The sequence below is a fragment of the Gorilla gorilla genome, chromosome 8 (genome assembly GCF_029281585.2).
Source record: "Gorilla gorilla gorilla isolate KB3781 chromosome 8, NHGRI_mGorGor1-v2.1_pri, whole genome shotgun sequence".
Classification (NCBI taxonomy): domain Eukaryota; kingdom Metazoa; phylum Chordata; class Mammalia; order Primates; family Hominidae; genus Gorilla; species Gorilla gorilla.
This window is the reverse complement of record NC_073232.2, coordinates 13,848,913-13,869,921: the sequence shown is the minus strand read 5'-3', so window position 1 is coordinate 13,869,921 and position 21,009 is coordinate 13,848,913. Positions and strand designations below refer to the sequence as shown.

At 37.9% G+C, this 21,009-nt stretch overlaps 1 long non-coding RNA gene across 3 annotated transcripts in view; it reads right to left on the bottom strand.

Moving 5' to 3' along the window:
• Positions 1-21,009, bottom strand: part of LOC129525179 (uncharacterized) — a 74,973-nt gene that overhangs the window by 19,474 nt on the left and 34,490 nt on the right. For 2 of the 3 annotated variants that reach the window (XR_010135145.1, XR_010135146.1), the window contains one exon: positions 4,166-4,235. This is a non-coding gene — a long non-coding RNA (uncharacterized lncRNA). Of the gene's footprint in view, positions 1-2,979; positions 3,054-4,165; positions 4,236-21,009 lie in introns of all 3 variants that reach the window. The other variant, XR_010135144.1, reaches the window with a different exon arrangement.

The window sequence follows — 21,009 nt, the reverse complement described above, 5'->3', positions numbered from 1 at the left end:
CGCAGCTGTAGACTCAGCTACGGAGGAGGCTGAGGTTGGAGAATCACTTGAGTCCTGGAGATTGAGGCTGCAGTGAGCCATGATCGCGCCACTGCACTCCAGTCTGGGTGATAGAGTGAGACCTTTTCTCAAAAAAAAAATAAATAAATAAAAATTAAAATGGTGATGTGATCTCTTTATTTGTACATTTTAATTCAACATTTTGCAACAGGAAAATTTACTGGGTGTTTTGGTAAATTATTTTTATTTCCATTTAAATAATTACTCAATTTATATTTTAGTTATAGTTTTATTTGCCTAAAATATCATTAAGCATCTATAGATATAAATTTATGTTTTTATTCTTTTAAAATTTATTGATGTCATAAATTATGTTACTAGATCTCCAGATATAAAAAATAATTATAACACTGACATTAAAACTTACAAATTGGCATATTATTTTATTTTATACAGTCTTGGATTCTATTAAGTAATATTTTTATTTAGAATTATGCATTTAGGCTCATCAGTGTAATTGAGCTATACTTATATTTTTTCATTTGTTATTTTTTAGGTTTATTATCAGTTATGCTAGCCTCATAAAATAGAGAGTTTTCCATATCTTTTCCCACAGCCTGAAGTACCTTAAATAAATTTGAAACTATATTTTTGCAAAATTTTGGTCTTAGGAACACTTTATACTCTTAAAAATTATTGAGGACCCCCAAAGCTTTAGTTTACATGTGCTACATCCATTGATATGCACCAAATTAGAAATTTAAACTAAAAAAAACTTTTAAATATTTATGCATCAATTTATTTAAGAAATAAACCTATTACCTATTAGCATAAATAATACATTTTATAACAAAATACAATATTTCACCAAACAAAAATCATTGAGAGAAAAATGATGTGGTTTTATATTTTTGAAAATCTCATGAGTAGCTTCACAGAGGACAGCCAGAATCTCAAATCTGCTTCTGCCTTAATCTGTTGCAATGTCATACACTGATGCAGAATTTCTGCTCCTTAGCTCAGATAAATCCAGGTTCTTGTATTATGATCAGAAAAATTTAGGCACATGGACAAATTGAAGGCTGAAGAGAGCAGAATTTTTTGGACAAAAAGGAAAAAAGAGAAAAAAAGTGAGAGGGGGTCCTGCTAACAGGCTACCATCTCACAGATTGAGTACCAGGCCACCACACAGGAGCTAAAGAGGCCAGGCCCCTCCCCCTTGCACATGGCATGAACTTCCCATGGCTCCACTCCACTCTCCCAGCAGGCAGGCAAGTCCCCAGTCCGTTGTGGGCATGTGCAGACAAGACCCTGGGCAAGTTCCCTCATCTATACAAAAGCATCTGATGTAAACACTTGTGGGGTGGTTTGGAGATTCTCTGGGGACTCTCCCTCAGCTGCCTCCTGCATCTATCATTCCCCACCTAAAGAAATACATCTAACGGAGCTGTTAGAGTAAGGATAAGGATAAGGCAAAGACAAATCTGAAGTGCGTCCTGCTGACAAGGGGCACTGCTTTGGGAAAACAGCAGTCAGATCTCCCTCAGAGTTTGATCTAAGGGTTCCCAGTAGAAGAGGGCATTGTCCAGGGCTCTAGTTGCATGACTGGTTGGAGTTTGTTGGCCTGAAGGTGAGAAGAGACAAACTGGGTTATTAGAAAACATGTGTCAAAAGAAAACAAGGTGGGATAAGAAGAGCTCAAAAATCCTGAGGCCTTTTACTGGTTTGCACTGCAAGTGGGAGCCTTAAGAGCAAGGCTAGGAAAACATGCAGATTCTAGGGCCTAATAAACCGGTATGGCTGGAAGACAAAACAGATTTTGAGAGGGCTCCATCCGCCTCTAATTCCTGGGGCTGCATGAGGAAATCCGAGGTCTCTCCCCACTCATGAGTATATTATGAGTGGCAAGGCAAAATGGAGAAAAATAATTCAGTCAAATGAGAAAAAAACCTTTTTCCAGGAAAGCAAGAGCCAAGAAGAAAAAACATAAAGGCCTTTTAAATATACCTGTAACTTGGACATTCACTTTTAATTAAGCTGAGCGCTCTTTAAGAAAACCCTTTATATCCCTGTTACCCCACTTTAGCTGTGCCAAGAGGCCAATATTTCTGGCTTTCAAACTTTACTAAAGGCTCAGGAAAAGGAAAATCCAAGGCAGTTTGTAGAATGGAAGACAATCAACAAATGGCAAAAGTCACACAGATATCAAACCAGAAAAGACTCATTCCCTAAGCCAGGATTGAACGTAGGCTGCCATTGCAAAATGGCAGAGGCTAAAACAAAGCACTACCATGTGGTTACAGGTCAGAATTCCAAGGATGTAAAACAATATGGAGGCCTGCAGCAAAGTTTGCTGTTGACCATACAGAAAGACATGCAGAGCACACCAGATTGGCTGCAGCTTAAGACCAACCTCACAAATCCTTTTTTATAATTAAAACTTTACAGAGAATATAAACAGTGACAGCTGGGGTCCTGGCCTAGTAAAACGTTTTCTAAAAGGGGGAAAAAAGGTCTCACTTAAAAGTTAACTCCTGACCTGGTGGAGAAAAGAAAAAAAGCTTAAAGTGCAGGGGTGGGAGGATGTTTTATTCTTATGCAAATGGTTCCTACAACAGAGAGAGAAATTTAATTACTGTCTGATGGAGCTGGACCCCTTGGCCAGGGGTGGGGAAGACTCCGAAGATGCATGGCAGGGAACACTGGCCAGCTTGCCACATGGGGCCTGGGTCCCTGAGGCCACTTTGGGGCCCAGGCAGTGGCTGTGGCTCATTTCTGTCCAGCATGGCCATTAGACACCACACGCACCTGTGGCAGTTATGGCCATGCATCCCAGTCAGGAGCGAAGGGGGGCAGGGAGCACCTGTGGCCATTGAGGTAGGGTGGTACACAGTTTCCTCTAGCCTCATAAGAAGTCCGAGTACAAAAAGGCTTAGAAACAAAAGGGAAAATGATTTTTTTGGTTCACATCTTACTCACCCTTCCTCATGTCCCTGTACACGCCACCAAAATGATGCAGAATTTTTGCTTCTTAGTTCAGCTAAATCCCGGTTCTTGTGTCATGACCAGGATAAATGAGGCATGTGGACACATTGAAGGGTGAAGAGAGCAGAATGTATGGGCAAATAGGAAAAAGGAGAAAAAAAAGCTGTCAGCAAATTGAGAGGGACTCCTGCTAACATGCTACCACCTCACAGATTGAGTACCAGGCCAACACACAGGACCAGAAGAGGCCAGGCTCCTCCTGCTGCACAGGCCATGAACTTCCTGTGGCTCCACCTTATTCTCCCAGTGCACAGGCTGGTCCCCAGTCCATTGTGGGCATGTGCAGACAACACCCTGGGCAGGTTCCCTCATCTGCACGAAAGCATCTGATGTAAACACTTGTGGAGTAGGTCGGAGATTCTCTGGGGACCCCCTCGACCCCCACCTTATCTGCGTCCTGCATCTATCAATACCACATAAGCCTCTGGGAAACTCCACTGTATGTTCACAAAAGAATGAGAGTAAAAAAGAAAATAGGTTCTTAGTATTATCATAAAAATAATTTTTACATCATGCCCCCAAAATGATTCTAGGGACCCCATAGGTTCTGGTACCAAACTTTGAAAACCACTGCTTTAAAGTTTAGATAAAACTAACTCCCTATAGTCCTTCGTCACTAGAGAACCTGCCTCTTTAATATTTGAAATTAGACAGATGTACTACGGTAAATATAAGTAGTCCCAGAAGAGAAAAGTGGTAGGGAAAAGCAACACAATACTCAATTTGAATTACTATAGGGAAAAGAAAGTCTGCACTCTTGGTATAGGTAAGTGTTCATGAAGGAAGCCTGGTTTTGACACAGTAGAAGGTTGAGATTGAAGGAATTGCTGTGGGTAATATTGGATCTTGAGTGAATTAATTCTTCAGTCACAGTTGTGTCTAGAGAAGTAGCTCTTTAATAAGGCAGGCATATTTAAAGCCCCAAATGACAGAACAGGTGATATTTCTCATATAGAATCAATACATATAATTATCTTGCTCTCTGAACACGTTTTCTTGCTATAGGAAAACTAGAAAGATGAGCTGAAAGATAGGGAACAGAATGCTGAAAGGGAAGGGAATGTTGATATTGGAGGCAATTTTGAATAACTTCAAAAAGACACCAAGCATTAGATCTTACCTTGTCAGAGAATCACTTAACACAGCCTTTTGACAGTTGGTTAGAGTAGGTTCAAAACACGTTTTTGTGCCTGGAGAGAAATAATATCTACAATTAATTTTGCTTAGTTTTACACCAAGTTGACTGACTGTATCCTACCAATTAAAACACAGAAAGTAGTTTTTTCTGAATATTTACACATTGATTAAAATTTTGAAAAATCAATTTTTCTTAAACAGTTGGTGGTGAAATTAAGAATTTTATATACGTGTAATTGCCCGGTGGGTTAACCTTGCCCACTCCCTAGACAGAGTCTATTTATCAAGACAGGAGAATTGCAATGGAGAAAGAGTAATTCCTGAAGAGCCCACTGTGTGGGGGACTGGAGTTTTATTGTTTATTATCAGATCAGAGTTTGTAAAGATAATCTAGCAGGTAGAGGCTGGGGAAGTGGGGAGTGCTGCTGATTGGTCAGGTTGGAGATGGAATCATAGGGGGTTGAAGGGTGATCTTCTTGCTGTCTTTTGTCCCTGGGTGGGATGGCAGACTGGCTGAGCAGCTAGATTATTGGTCTGGGCGGTGTCAGCTGATCCATGGAGTACAGAGTCTGCAAAATATCTCAAGCGCTGATCTTCACTTTTACAATAGTGATGTTATCCCCAGGAGCAATTTGGGTAGGTTCAGACTCTTGGAGCCAGAGGCTGGATGACCCCTAAACCATAACTTCTAATATTGTAGCTAATTTGTTAGTCCTGGAAAGGCAGACTGGTCCCCAGTCAAGAAGGGGGTCTTTTCAGGAAAGGGCTGTTATCAATTTTGTTTCAGAGTCAAACCATGAACTGAATTCCTTCCCATAGTTAGTTTGGTCCACGCCCAGAAATGAGCAAGGATAGCTTAAAGGTTAGAAGCAACATGGAATCAATTAGGTCTGATCTCTTTCACTGTCATAGTTTCCTCAGTTATAATTTTTGCAAAGGCGGGTTCGTAGCTGATAAAACTGGCTGCAGATAAAACATACAAATGCAATGATTGTAAAATATGTTACTATACTGACACTTAATCCTTTTTTAAAAGACCGTAATTTTTAAGATTATTTCTAGATTAGTTTTGTAACCTTCTAGGGGTATGGCTATTATAAAGAACTCCAACTATGATAAACTCAAAGAAACTTACACCAAAACATATTATAATAAAATTATTTAAAAATAATAAAAAGAGAGAGAGAACTTTAAAGGCAGTAAGACAGAAGCAACCAGAAACCTTGGAGGCCAGAAGGCAGTAGGTTGATATATTCAAAATACTGAAAGAAGTACATTAGAAGAAAAAATAAAGTCAACTGAGGATTCTGTATCTGACAAAACTGCCATTCAAAAGTGAGGAAGAAATTAAGATATTTCCAGATAAACAAAAGCCGAGGGAGCTCATTACCTGTAAACCTGCTCTGCAAGAAATACAAAAAAGGGTCCTTCAGGTTGAAATAAGAGAAGCTAGACAGTAACTTAAAGCCACTTGAAGAAATCAAATCTCCAGTAAACATAAATACATGGGCAATTATAAAAGCTACTATTATTTTCATTTTGGTTTGTACATCCTCTTTTTATTTTCTACTAGATTTAAAATACAAATTTGTTAAAATAACTTATAATGTATGCTATTGGGCACACAATGTATAAAGATGTAATCTATTACATTATAATAAAATAGTGGATGGAGCTGTTACGAGCAGAACTTCTGTAAGCTTTTGAAGTTGTTGGCATAAGTTTATATTAGATTGTTATAACTTTAGGAGACTAAATGTAATTTCCATGGTAACAAAGAATGTATCTACAGAAGCTACACAAAAGGAATTGAGAAGGGAATCAAAATGTTTCATTAAAAAATTAACTACACACAAAGGAACATAGGGACGAAAGAAATGAGGAAGAAGACAGCATAAGATATATAAGAAACAGAGAGAAAAGTGGCAGATGTAAGCCCTTTCTTATTAATAATTAACTTTAAATAGACTACACGCTCCAATCAAAAGACAGAGATTGGCAGGATGGATAAAAAATTGAAACCACCCCAACTATATGATGCCAAAAAAGAGACTCATTTTAGATCTAAAGACACAAATAGCTTGAAGGTGAAAAGATAAAGAAAGATATTCCATAGAAATAATAACCACAAAAGAGATGGACTGGCTATATTAATATCAGATAGAATTGCCTTTAAATCAAATTTACAAGAAACAAGGAATAAATTATATTTTAATAAAAGACTACAGCAAGAATATATAATTCTAAACATTTATAGATCTCATAATAAACCCTCAAAATATATATAGCAAGAAAGTGACAAAATAGAAGGGAAAAATATACATTTCTACAATAATAACTGGAGACTTCAATACCCCACCATCAATAGATGATCGAGCAACCAGACAGAAACGAAGAAATAGAGAACTTGAACAATACAATAAACCAACTACACCTAATTAATATATAAAGAACACTCCGCCCAACAAGCACAGAATACACATTCTTCTCAACTGCACATGGAACATTCTCTAGGATAAACCCTATGCTGGGTCACAAAACACATCTCAATAGATTTTAAGAGATAGCTATTACATTAACTACCTTCTCTAACCACAATGAGATAAGGTAGATGTCAATAACAGAAGGAAAACTGGAAAATTCACTATTATATGGAAATTAGATGAAATAGTCTTGAACAATCAATAGGTCAAAGAAGAAATTACAAGGGAAATTACAAAGTACTTGGAATACAAATGAAATCAGAACATTCCAAAACTTATTAGATGCAGTAAAAGTAATGCTCAGAGGGAAACTTATAGTTGTAAATACGTACATTCAAAAGAAGAAAGCCCTCATATCAATAACTTAATTTTACATCATAAGAAGCTAAAAAAAAAGAACAAGCTAAATTCAAAGCTAGGAGATGGAAGGAAATAATAAAGATTAGAGTGAAAACAATAAAAGATACTTGAGAAACAATACAGAAAATTCATGAAAAGAAAAGTTTGTACTTAAAAAAACCAGCAAATTGTCAAAGCTTTAGCTAGACTGACAGAAATATAAAGAGAGTAAATGCAAATAATTAAAATCATAAATGAAAGTGAGAATGTTACCTTATAAAATAAAAAGAATTATAGGAAAATGCTATCACAATTGCATGTCAATTAATAAGGTAACCTAGAAGAAATGGACAGATTCCCTAAAACACACAAATTATTTAAACTAATTGAAGAATAAATAGAAAATCTCAACAGAACTGTAACAAGTAAAGAGATTTAATCAGTAATCAGAACCTCCCAATGGGGAAAAGTTCTGGACCAGATGGCTTCACTGGTGAATTCTACCATGCATTTAAAGAGAAATAACACCAATCCTGAAATGCTTCCAAAAACTTGAAGAGAAAGGAACACTTCCAAACTCATTCTATGAGGCTATCATTACTCTGATACAAAACTCAGATAAAGTTATTGCAAGAGAACTGTAGACCTTTATTCCCTGTGAATATTTATTCAAAAATCTGCAGTAAATATTAGAAAATCCAATCCCATCGCATATTAAAAGGATTATACATCATGATCCAATGGGACTTTAGGAACACAAGGATGGTTCAAAGAAGAAAATCAATTAATGTAATAAACCAATAAAGGTAAAAAACACACATAAAAGCCATATGTGAGAAATTCAAAGGAGAAAGACTGGAAGTGTTCCCCTTAAGGTGAGGAACAAGACAAGGATGCCTGCCTTCATCACTACTGTTTAACATTGTAATGGATATTCTGGCTGGAGCTATCAGACAAGAAAGAGAAGTAAAAGGAATCCTCTCTTCACAGACGATATGACCCTACATGTAGAAAATCTCAAATAATTCATAAGAAATCTTCTAGAGTTAATAAATAAATTCTGCAGAGTTGCAGAGTATAAGATCAACACACAAAAAAATCAGTTGTGTTTCCATACACCAACAATGAACAACTCAAAAGGAAATTTTTTAATAGGTACAGAGTTTTTGCTAAGAATGACAAAAATGTTTTGGGTATAGAAATGGTGATGGTCACACAACATTGTGAATGCATTTAATGCCACTGGATTATATGTTTATGAATAGTTACAATAATAAATATTACATTGTATGTATGTGATCATAATTTTAAAATAAGAATTTATAGAAAAATAACTACAGATATAATAATACCCACTAACTATACAGAACTATGGCCCACAAGCCTAACATGCTGCCCAGTTTTGTATAGCCCATGAGCCAAAAATGGTTTGTACATTTTTTAGCGATTGAAAATGTAAGAGATTTATATTATTTCATGCCATGTAAAATTACATGAATTAAAACTTTCAGTGTTCATGAATAAAGCTTTATTGAAATATCCCCAAAAAGACCAGCTGAAATTGCTGAACTTGGATAATTGATTAATTGATATTGTTTCTCAGCAGGTCCTATGTGGGGAAAAGAAAGATCAGATTGTTACTGTGTTTATGTAGAAAACGAAGACATAACAAACTCCATTTTGATCTGTTCTAAGAAAAATTGTTTCTGCTTTGAGATGCTGTTAACCTGTAACTGTATCCCCAACCCTGTGCTCACAGAAACATGTGCTGTATTGAATCAAAGTTTAATGGATTTAGGGCTGTGCAGGATGTGCCTTGTTAACAATATGTTTGCAGGCAGTATGCTTGGTAAAAGTCATCGCCATTCTCCATTCTCGATTAACCAGGGACACCATGCACTGCAGAAGGCTGCAGGGACCTCTGCCCAAGAAAGCCTAGGTACTGTCCAAGGTTTCCCCGCACTGAGACAGACTGAGATATGGCCTCATGGGAAAGGAAAGACCTGACAGTCCCCCAGCCCGACACCCCACCCATAAAGGGTCTGTGCTGAGGAGGAGTAGTGAAAGAGAGAGGCCTCTTTGCAGTTGAGATAAGAGGAAGGCTTCTGTCTCCTGTTCGTCCCTGGGAATGGAACGTCTAGGTGTAAAGCAGACCAATCCCATTGGTTCTATTCTGAGACAGGAGAAAACCGCCCTGTGGCTGGAGTCGAGATATGCTGGCAGCAATACTGCTCTGTTACTCTTTGCTACACTGAGATGTTTGGGTAAAGAGAAACATAAATCTAGCCTATGTGCACATCCAGGCACAGTACCTTTCCTTGAACTTATTCATGATACCGATTCCTTTGCTCACATGTTTCCCTGCTGACCTTCTCCCCACCTGTTGCCCTGCTACACTCCCCTCGCTAAGATAGTAAAAATAATGATCAATAAATACTGAGGGAACTCAGAGACTGGTGCCAGTGCGGGTCCTTCGTATGCTGAGCGCTGGTCCCCTTGGCCCACAGTTCTTTCTCTGTACTTTGTCTCTGTGTCTTATTTCTTTTCTCAGTCTCTCCTCCCACCTGAATCGAAATACCCACAGGTGTGGAGGGGCTGGCCCCCTTCAGTCCTAAGCGTGAGTCCCTTTCCCAGGATGAGTCAAACCCAAGGCCACAATCATCAGGCCGAGTGAGCTCTCTTTCACACAAAGGCACTTCTTTCTACACAGTTAAACAAATGTCTGTGCCTTTTGACTTTCTCATAAGCTTTAGTCGTTTCTCAAACTTGTGTGTCCTGAGTTGATATGCATTTTAGAGTTTCCATTTATTGGTGTTTGAAAACCAGTACTTTCCACTGGAGTGCTTAACCTTTATTTTGTATGATGACTGATTGAACTGATTATTCTTGTACTTGTCACACTTTCAACACTGCTTGGCTTGCTTTCAAGTTTCTGCTTCCAAAACCAGAAAGAAGTACATGTTGTTCATTCTCTAATCTGAAACTCATATGAAAGAAAAAAAAGTGCTCGTACATATAATCTTCCCTAACTTATTAAAATCAATAACGAATTAAACATTTTGTTCACCTCTTTTTATATTCTAGCTACCTTCTCCAAACTATATATGAATTTGCTTTTTTCAGCATAATTATTAATTCATGGCTTTTTATAGACTCCACTTTTCCAAATAACAATGTTAACACTATTTTCATTTTTAAATGTCACGGTGAGTCTAATAGGATTCCTTCAGTGAGCAGCTTTGCCCTTTCAGAATCATTGCTAGCAGCCTTCAAAACCAACCTTGCTTTCTGGACATAACACAGTATTCTGATTTGTCCTTATTTTGCCTGTTTTAAGACAAAAAACAGTTATACTACAAGAAGACAAAATTCTTTTAGAGGGAAATAGATCAAACAAATTTTGGTCATTAGTGTTGCACATGAAAATAACTGGTGGAGGGTGGGTGTGGTGGCTCATGCCTGTAATCCCAGCACTTTGGGAGGCTGAGGTGGGTGGATCCTGAGGTCAGGAGTTTGAGACCAGCCTGGCCAAGATGGTGAAACCCCGTCTCTACCGAAAACACAAAAATTAGCTGGGCATGATGGCACGTGCCTGTAATCCCAGCTACTCCGGAGGCTGAGGCAGGAGAATCGCTTGAACCCGGGAGGTGGAGGTTGCGGTGAGCCAAGATCACGCCACTGCACTCTAGCCTGGGCAACAGAGCAAGACTCCATCTCAACACACAAGAAAGAACTGGTGGGGTAAAAGTACTACTGGGCTGGAAGATGTGTTTTTTATTTTATTATTATTATTATTATTATTTGAGACAGAGTCTCCCTCTGTCACCAGGCTGGAGTACAGTGGCAAGATCTTGACTCAGTGCAACCTCTGCCTCCCGGGTTCAAGCGATTCTCCTGCCTCAGCCTCCCAAGTAGGTGGGGTTACAGTCACACGTCACTACACTTGGCTAATTTCTATTTTTAGTGGAGATGAGGTTTCACGTTATTGGCCAGGCTGGTCTTGAACTCCTGACCTCAACTGATCCACCCGTCTTGGCCTGCCAAAGTGCTGGGATTACAGGTGTGAGCCACCGCACCCAGCCTGGAAGATGTTATTTTAAAGATATGAGTTCACATCATTTTTAGAATTTAACATATGCTGTTTTTTAGAGTGTGAGGTGTTATGTGCCACTAATACTTTCTACTATGTTGATAGTTACTTGATTAAGACAGTTGTCTAAAAAAAAGTAAAATCAATGGAAGGAATAAGCAGGCAAATCTAAGAGTTACTGGGCTTAAAGATGAGGTAGAGAAAGAAAGAGAGATAGAAAGTTTATTCAAAGGGATGGCAGAGAACTTCCCAAACCCAGAGAAAGATATCAGTATTCAAATACAAGAAGGTTATAGAACACCAAGGAAATTTAACCCAAATAAGAGTACTTCAGGCCATTTAATAATCGAACTTTCAAAGATCAAAGATAAAGAAAGGATCCTAAAAGCAGCAAAAGAGAGAGAGAAAAAAAAAAACACACATACAATGGAGCTCCAATACATCTGGCAGCAGACTTTTCAATAGAAACCTTACAGGCCGGGAGAGAGTGGCATGACATATTTAAAGTGCTGAAGAAAAATATCTTTTACCCTAGAATAGCATATCCAGTGAAAATATCTTTCAAACATGAAGGAAAAATAAAGACTTTCCCAGATAAACAAAAGCTGAGGGATTTCATCAATGCCAGGCCTGTCCTACAAGAAATGCTAAAGGGAGCACTTCAATCAGAAAGAAAAGGACATTAATGAGAAATAAGAAATCATCTGAATGTACAGAACTCACTGGTAACAGCAAGTACACAGGAAAACAGAGAATATTATAAGACTGTAACCGTGGTGTCTAAACTACTCTAATCCTAAGCAGATAAACTAAATGATGAACCAATCAAAATAATAACAACGTTTCAAGACATACACAGTACAATATGATATAAATAGAAACAACAAAAAGTTTAAAAGCTGGGGTACGAGTACGAACTTAAGGTGTAAAGTTTTTATTAGTCTTATTTTTGCCAGCTTGTTTGTTTATACAAACACTGTTGTTATCAGCCTAATAGAACCAGAATAACCCAAGCTATCCTAAGCAAAAAATACAAAACTGGAGGAATCACATTACCTGACCTCAAATATTTTTTAAATTATACTTTCAGGTTTGATATATAGGTATACATGTGCCAAGCTGGTTTGCTGTGCCCATCAACTCATCATTTACATTAGGTATTTCTCCTAATGCTATCCCCCCGCCAGCCCCCCACCCACCGACAGGCCCAGGTGAGTGATGCTCCCCACCCTGTGTCCAAGTGATCTCATTGTTCAATTCTCACCTATGAGTGAGAACATGCGGTGTTTGGTTTTCTGTACTTGTGATAGTTTGCTGAGAATGATGGTTTCCAGCTTCATCCATGTCCCTGCAAAGGATGTGAACTCATCATTTTTTATGGCTACATAGTATTCCATGGTGTACATGTGCCACATTTTCTTAATCCAGTCTATCATTGATGGACATTTGGGTTGGTTCCAAGTCTTTGCTATTGTGGATAGTGCTGCAATAAACATACATGTGCATGTGTCTTTATAGTAGCATGATTTATAATCCTTCGGGTATATACCCAGTAATGGGATTGCTGGGTCAAATGGAAATTCTAGTTCTAGATCCTTGAAGAATCACCACACTGTCTTCCACAATGGTTGAACTAATTTACACTCCCACCAACAGTGTAAAAGCATTCCTATTTCTCCACATCCTCTCCAGCATCTGTTGTTGCCTGACTTTTTAATGATTGCCATTCTAACTGGTGTGAGATGGTATCTCATTGTGGTCTTGATTTGCATTTCTCTAATGACCAGTAATGATGAGCATTTTTCATGTGTCTGTTGGCTGCATAGATGTCTTCTTTTGAGAACTGTCCATTCATATCCTTTGTCCACTTTTTGACGGGTTTTTTTATTTCCTGTAAATTTGTTTGAGTTCTTTGTAGATTCTGGATATTAGCCCTTTGTCAGATGGGTAGATTGCAAAAATTTTCTCCCATTCTGTAGGTTGCCTGTTCACTCTGATGGTAGTTTCTTTTGCTGTGCAGAAGCTCTTTAGTTTAATTAGATCCCATTTGTCTAGTTTGGCTTTTGTTGCCACTGCTTGTGTTGTTTTGGTCATGAAGTCCTCGCCCATGCCTATGTCCTGAATGGTATTGCCTAGGTTTTCTTCTAGGGTTTTTATGCTTTTAGGTCTAACATTTAAGTCTTTAATCCATCTTGAATTAATTTTTGTATAAGGTATAAGGAAAGGATCCAGTTTCAGCTTTCTACATATGGCTAGCCAGGTTTCCCAGCACCATTTATTAAATAGGGAATCCTTTCCCCACTTCTTGTTTTTGTCAGGTTTCTCAAAGATCAGATGATTGTAGATGTGTGGTGTTATTTCTGAGGCCTCTGTTCTGTTCCATTGGTCTATATATCTGTTTTGGTACCAGTACCATGCTGTTTTGGTTACTGTAGCCTTGTACCTGACCTCAAATTTTACTACAGAGCTATAGTAATCAAAACAGCAGGGTATTGTCATAAAAACAGACACATATATCAGTGGAACAGAACAGAGAACCCAGAAACAAATCTACACACCTACAGTGAACTCATTTTTAACAAGGTGCCAAGAACATACACTGGGGAAAAGACAATCTCTTCGATAAATAGTGCTGGGAAAACTGGATATCTATATGCAGAAGAATCAAACTATACCCCTATCTCTTGCCATATGCAAAAAAATCAAATCAAAATGGGTTAAAAGTTTAAATCTAAGATCTCAAACTACGAAACTACTACAAGAAAACATTGGAGAAATCTTCAGGACATTGGTCTGGGCAAAAATTTCTTGACTAATACCCTATAAGCATAGGCAACCAAAGCAAAAACGGACAAATGGAATCATAAGTTACAAAGCTCTGCACAGCAAAGGAAACAACTAACAAAGTGAAGTGAAAACCCCCACAGAATGGGAGACAATACTTGCAAACTCTCCATCTGACAAGGTATTAATAACCAAAATACATCAGGAGCTCATACAACTCTATAGGAAAAAAATGTAATAATCCAATTTAAAAAATGGTCAAAAGATTTGAATAGATTTTTTTAATCTGTCATTATTTCCAGCTTTATCTTATAAAGTTTGTTTATTTTTATTAGTTTTTTTATTATATTTTAAGTTTTAGGGTACATGTGCACAACCTGCAGGTTAGTTACATATGTATACATGTGCCATGTTGGTGTGCTGCACCCATTAACTCGTCATTTAACATTAGGTATATCTCCTAATGCTATCCCTCCCCTCTTCCCCCACCCCACAACAGGCCATGGTGTGTGATGTTCCCCTTCCTGTGTCCATGTGTTCTCATTGTTCAATTCCCACCTATGAGTGAGAACATGTGGTGTTTGGTTTTTTGTCCTTGTGATAGCTTGCTGAGAATGATGGTTTCCAGCTTCACCCATGTCCCTACTAAGGACATGAACTCATCATTTTTTATGGCTGCATAGTATTCCATGGTGTATAGGTGCCACATTTTCTTAATCCAGTCTATCATTGTTGGACATTTGGATTGGTTCCAAGTCTTTGCTATTGTGAATAGTGCCGCAATAAACATACGTGCGCATGTGTCTTTATAGCAGCATGTTTTATAATCCTTTGGGTATTTACCCAGTAATGGGATTGCTGGGTCAAGATTGCTGGGTCTAGTTCAAGATCCCTAAGGAATCACCACACTGTCTTCCACAATGGTTGAACTAGTTTACAGTCCCACCAACAGTGTAAAAGTGTTCCTATTTCTCCACATCCTCTCCAGCACCTGTTGTTTCCTGACTTTTTAACGATTGCCATTTTAACTGGTGTGAGATGGTATCTCATTGTGGTTTTGATTTGCATTTCTCTGATGGCTAGTGATGATGAGCATTTTTTCATGTGTCTGTTGGCTGCATAAATGTCTTCTTTTGAGAAGTGTCTGTTCATATCCTTCACCCACTTTTAGATGGGGTTGTTCGTTTTTTTCTTGTAAATTTGTTGGAGTTCATTGTAGATTCTGGATATTAACCCTTTGTCAGATGAGTAGATTGCAAAAATTTTCTCCCATTCTGTAGGTTGCCTGTTCACTCTGATAGTAGTTTTTTTTGCTGTGCAGAAGCTCTTTAGTTTAATTAGATCCCATTTGTCAATTTTGGCTTTTGTTGCCATTGCTTTTGGTGTTGTACACATGAAGTCCTTGCCCATGCCTGTGTCCTGAATGGTAATGCCTAGGTTTTCTTCTAGGGTTTTTATGGTTTTAGGTCTAACGTTTAAGTCTTTAATCAATCTTGAATTAATTTTTGTATAAGATTGTATAAGGTGTAAGGAAGGGATCCAGTTTCAGCTTTCTACATATGGCTAGCCAGTTTTCCCAGCACCATTTATTAAATAGGGAATCCTTTCTCCATTTCTTGTTTTTGTCAGGTTTGTCAAAGATCAGATAGTTGTAGATATGCGGCATTATTTCTGAGGGCTCTGTTCTGTTCCATTGGTCTATATCGCTGTTTTGGTACCAGTACCATGCTGTTTTGGTTACTGTAGCCTTGTAGTATAGTTTGAAGTCAGGTAGCGTGATGCCAATATCCCTGATGAACATCAATGCAAAAATCCTCAATAAAACATGAATCCAGCAGCACATCAAAAAACTTATCCACCATGATCAAGTGGGCTTCATCCCTGGGATGCAAGGCTGGTTCAACATGTGCAAATTAATAAACATAATCCAGCATATAAACAGAACCAAAGACAAAAACCACATAATTATCTCAATAGATACAGAAAAGGCCTTTGACAAAATTCAACAACGCTTCCTGCTAAAAACTCTCAATAAATTAGGTATTGATGGGATGTATCTCAAAATAATAAGAGCTATCTATGACAAACCCACAGCCAATATCATACTGAATGGGCAAAAAACTGGAAGCATTCCCTTTGAAAACTGGCACAAGACAGGGATGCCCTCTCTCACCACTCCTATTCAACATAGTGTTGGAAGTTCTGGCCAGGGCAATTAGGCAGGAGAAGGAAATAAAGGGTATTCAATTAGGAAAAGAGGAAGTCAAATTGTCCCTGTTTGCAGATGACATGATTGTATATCTAGAAAACCCCATCGTCTCAGCCCCAAATCTCCTTAAGCTGATAGGCAACTTCAGCAAAGTCTCAGGATACAAAATCAATGTGCAAAAATCACAAGCATTCTTATACACCAATAACAGACAAACAGCCAAATCATGAGTGAACTCCCATTCACAATTGCTTCAAAGAGAATAAAATACCTGGGAATCCAACTTACAAGGGACGTGAAGGACCTCTTCAAGGAGAACTACAAACCACTGCTCAAGGAAATAAAAGAGGATACAAACAAATGGAAGAACATTCCACGCTCATGGGTAGGAAGAATCAATATCGTGAAAATGGCCATACTGCCTAAGGTATAGATTCAATGCCATCCCCATCAAGCTACCAATGACTTTCTTCACAGAACTGGAAAAAACTACTTTAAAGTTCATATGGAACCAAAAAAGAGCCCGCATTGCCAAGTCAATCCTAAGCCAATAGATATTTCTTAAAACAAGACATACCCATGCCAAACAGATATATGTAAAGGTGCTCAGCATCACTGATCATCAGAGAAATGCAAATCAAAACTACAATGAGATATTATCTCAACCTAGTTAAAATGGCTTATATCCAAAAGACAAGCAATAGCAAATGCTGGAGAGGATGTGGAGAAAAAGGGAAGCCTCGTACACTGTGGTGAAAATGTAAATTAGTACAACCATTATGGAGAACAGTTTGGAGGTTCATCAAAAATCGGAAAAGAGAGCTATCATATGATTCATCAATCCCACTGCTGGGTATGTACCCAAAAGAAAAGAAATCAGTATACAGAAGAAATATCTGCACTCCTGTGTTTATTGCAGCACCGTTGACAATAGCTAAGATTTGGAAGCAACCTAAGTGTCCATCAACAGATGAATTGATAAAGAAAATATGGTGCATATACACAATGGAGTATTATTCAACCATAAAAAAGAGTGAGATCCTGTCATTTGCAAGAACATGGATGGAACTGGAGATCATTATGTTAAGTGAAGTACGCCAGGGACATAAAGACAAACATCACATATTCTCACTTATTTTTGGAATCTAAAAATCTAAACAATTGAACTCACGGACATAGAGAGTGGAAGGATGGTTACCAGACGCTGCGAAGTGTAGCTGGGGAGGGGGGTTGGAGGGGAGGGAAGTGGAGGTGGTTAATGGGTACAAAAAAAGTAGAAAGAATAAATAAGACCTAAATATTTGATAGCACAACAGGGTGACTATAGTCAATAATAACTTCATTGTACATTTTTAAATAATTGAGAGTACAATTGGATTGTTTTAACACAAATGATAAATGCTTGAGGGAATGGATACCCCATTCTACATGATGTGATTATTACATATTGCATGCCTGTATCAAAACATCTCATGTACAACATAAATATATATACCTACGATGTACCCACAAAAATTTTTAAAAAATTAAATAGTGGAATCGAATCAAGTCTTTAAATCCAATATCTATTTACAGAAAGAGATAGAGAAACCAACTAACGCCACAAAAGAACTGATAAGACAAATCCAGAATGCACGATATTAGAATATCCTCTCCAGACAGCCAAGACAGCTGGCCCAGTTCTTCCAGCACACAAAATGCATGCGTGTGTGTGTGTGTGTGTGTGTGTGTGTGTGTGTGTGTGTGTGTGTGTCTATGTGTGATGGGTCTTCCACCAGGTTACTTAAGGGTGAATGTCTGCTGCTTAGACCTTGAAGGCCAGGTGGTGAGCCAAGGTCATGGTGTCCAGCTGAGGAGCAGGTGTTCCTGAGAACCCAAACATCCCCAAAAGGATCTGAGAACCTACCAAGAGAAACAGCCCCATCACAGCCACACAGCAGGCAAAGTGCCAGAAAATTAGCTTAAAAGCAGCTTAGAGACAGGAGGAGGCGCAGATCTCTGGAGCTGTTCTGCCACTATCCAGGAGTGCCCCATGTAAAGTCTTAATAAACTCATCTACTCACCAAGCTAGACTTGTTACAGTCATTCTTTGGCCTCTCAGCTCCCTCCCAGTTTGGGGGAAGGTTTTTCTTGTCACAGTTGGAATCATGAACAGGATCCTAGATACCAAATGATGTGTGAGGGAGGGGCGTCTGCAGGGGGAATACTGGGGTGACCAGTAACATGTATGTGGGGTGAAGCTGCCCAACTGCTGAAGCTATGTGGGCCATCACATGAGTACCAGGATGCTCAGAAAACACAGACAAGGCCTGAGTACATATTGCAAGAAGCTAATATATTAAAAGTATGAAAAGGAGAGCAAATGTGCTGTTTCTGCAAAAACGCTGGGTACTGAGAAATCATTAGAGCAGGAAAGGAAGAAAGGGTAGGAACACCCGCAGAAGTTCAGAGGCATGCCAGGTTTGCTAGGAATCCAGCTGATTACATATTATGGTCTATTCCTGTGCATATTTTAAAACTGATGGGCAAATTGAAAATAAAAATTCAGAGCTTAAATGGTTAACCCGTAACTACAGAGTTAATGAGAGTCTTCTGTAACTATTTATCCTTTATTTCCTTTCCTGCCTGCTTTGTACCTGCTGTTATTAAGCTACTGGTGTTGAGATAAAACTTACTATTTGTATTAATGTCAATTCAAGGTCACTTAGAGATTTGTCTGGTACAATAAGCCTTTAGTTAGACTTATCAAGCAAAAAATAGACAAGATGCAAATTATTAAAATAAAAAATGAAAGAGGAGACACTGCAATCTCTTTTAAAGATAACTCAGATGAAATGACAAATTCCTAGAAAAATATAAAATACTAACACTGAAAAAATGGATAATATAAACAGTTCTATAACAAGTAAAGCGATGTAAATACTAATATATATTTTTATAAATTCACAAAGAAAAGCCCAAATACAGTTGGCATCATGGATGAGTTCTACCAAACATTTAAAAATTAACACTAACTTTCTCAAACTCTTCCAAAAATAGAGGAGGAAAGAACACTTTTAAGGACTTACTTTTAGAGACCAGTATTACCAGATACCAAAGCCAGACAGACATCACAAGAAAAAAAATTACAGAACAAAATCCCTTATGAATACAGCTATAAAAATATAAATAAAATGCCAGCAAATTGAACCCAGTAGCACATAAAAGCATTATATACCATGACCAAGTGAAGCTTATTCCAGGAATGCAATATTGTTTGAACATACAAAAATCAATCCATATAATACATTGTATTAATAGAATGAAGAACAAAACTACATGATCATCTCAACAAATTCAGAAAAAGCATTTTAAAAACTCCAACATCCTTTCATGATTTTAAAAAAAACACTCAAAAAACTAGGAATAAAAGAGATTTTATTTTATAAAGAGCAACTATTAAAAAAAAACCCAAACTTCATACTTATTGGTAAAAGACTGAATGCTTTCCTGCTAAGATCAGGAACAACATAAGAATGTCTACTCTTGCCACTGCTATTAAACATTGTACTGGAGGTTCTAGCTAGGAAAATCAGGCAAGGGAAGAAAAGCATCCAGATTGGAAAATCTTTTAGATTTAGAGTGCCATAACCTATTATTCACAAATTGGATGGTTTAGAACAACAAAAGAGGATTGTATTCTCTTCCAGTTCTGGAGACTTGAGTCAAAAATCCAGTTGTTTATAGGGCCATGCTCCCCATGAAAGCTCTCGGGAAGATGGTTCCCTTGCCTTTGACTAGTTTTGGTGGCTCCCAGTAGTAGTTGGCATGCCTTGGCTTATAGTTGAATCACTTCAATCTCTGCCTTCATGGTTACATGGCTTTCTTTTCTGTGTTTATTTGTATTCTCTCTTCTTATTCTAAAGACTTTAGTCACTGACTTTAGAACCCACCTTAATCCATTATGATCTCATATTAAGTAATTATATCTGTAAAAACTTTATTTCCATAAAAGGTCATATTCTGAAGTTCTGGGTAAACATGAATTTTAGAGGGACACCAGCCAAGCCATTATAAAAAAGAAATAAAACTATTTCTACCTGCAGATTACATAATCATGCCTGTAGAAAATCTTATGGGCTAGTTGCATTGGCTCACACCTGTGATCTCAATATTTAGGGAGGCTGAGGTAGGAGGACTGCTTGAGACCAAGTGTTTGAGACCAGCCTTGTCAACATAGTGAGGCCCCATTTCTATTCTCATAAAAAAGAAAAAAGAAAATCCTAAGGAATCTACTAGAATACTATTAGAGCTGATAAACAAGTTCAGTCAAGTTGTGGGATACAAGATCAATATAGATACAAGATACAAGATCAATATAGAGGTCACGCGACAGGGTGAGACTTCATCTCAAAAGAAAAAAAGGTTGTTATAAAAATAGTCATTGTATTTTCTTTTCTCTACAGATTTCTCTTAATAAAGGGAAAAAAAACCTCTGCTTTGCAGGAAAAGTAAAAGAAGATGAGTTTTAACAGACTCCTTTCTGTAAAACTGAATGATGGAAACTTCACGCCTATTCTGGGGTTTGGCACCTCTGCTGCTAGGAAGGTAACCATAATGGCATTGGGGATGGAGGAGTAGCAGGTGGTTCCTGATCAGAATTAGTCACTATGTGAGTTTGGGAAATTCAGGTGGGCCTCACTTTTCTCATTTGTAAGACACTTCTCACCAAGTTAGCCCTATGGTGAGCCTATGCCTGAAGTTTTACTTGAATCTAACCTGAGGGAAAAGAAATACTCAATTCCAGCTGAAAGAATCAATAAAATCTCCTGGAACTCATAAGTGATTATAGAAAGGTTGCAGTATATGAGGTTAATATACAAAAATCAATTGCTTTTCTATATGTCAGCAATGAAAAAGTGGCGTTTACAATTAAAAACACA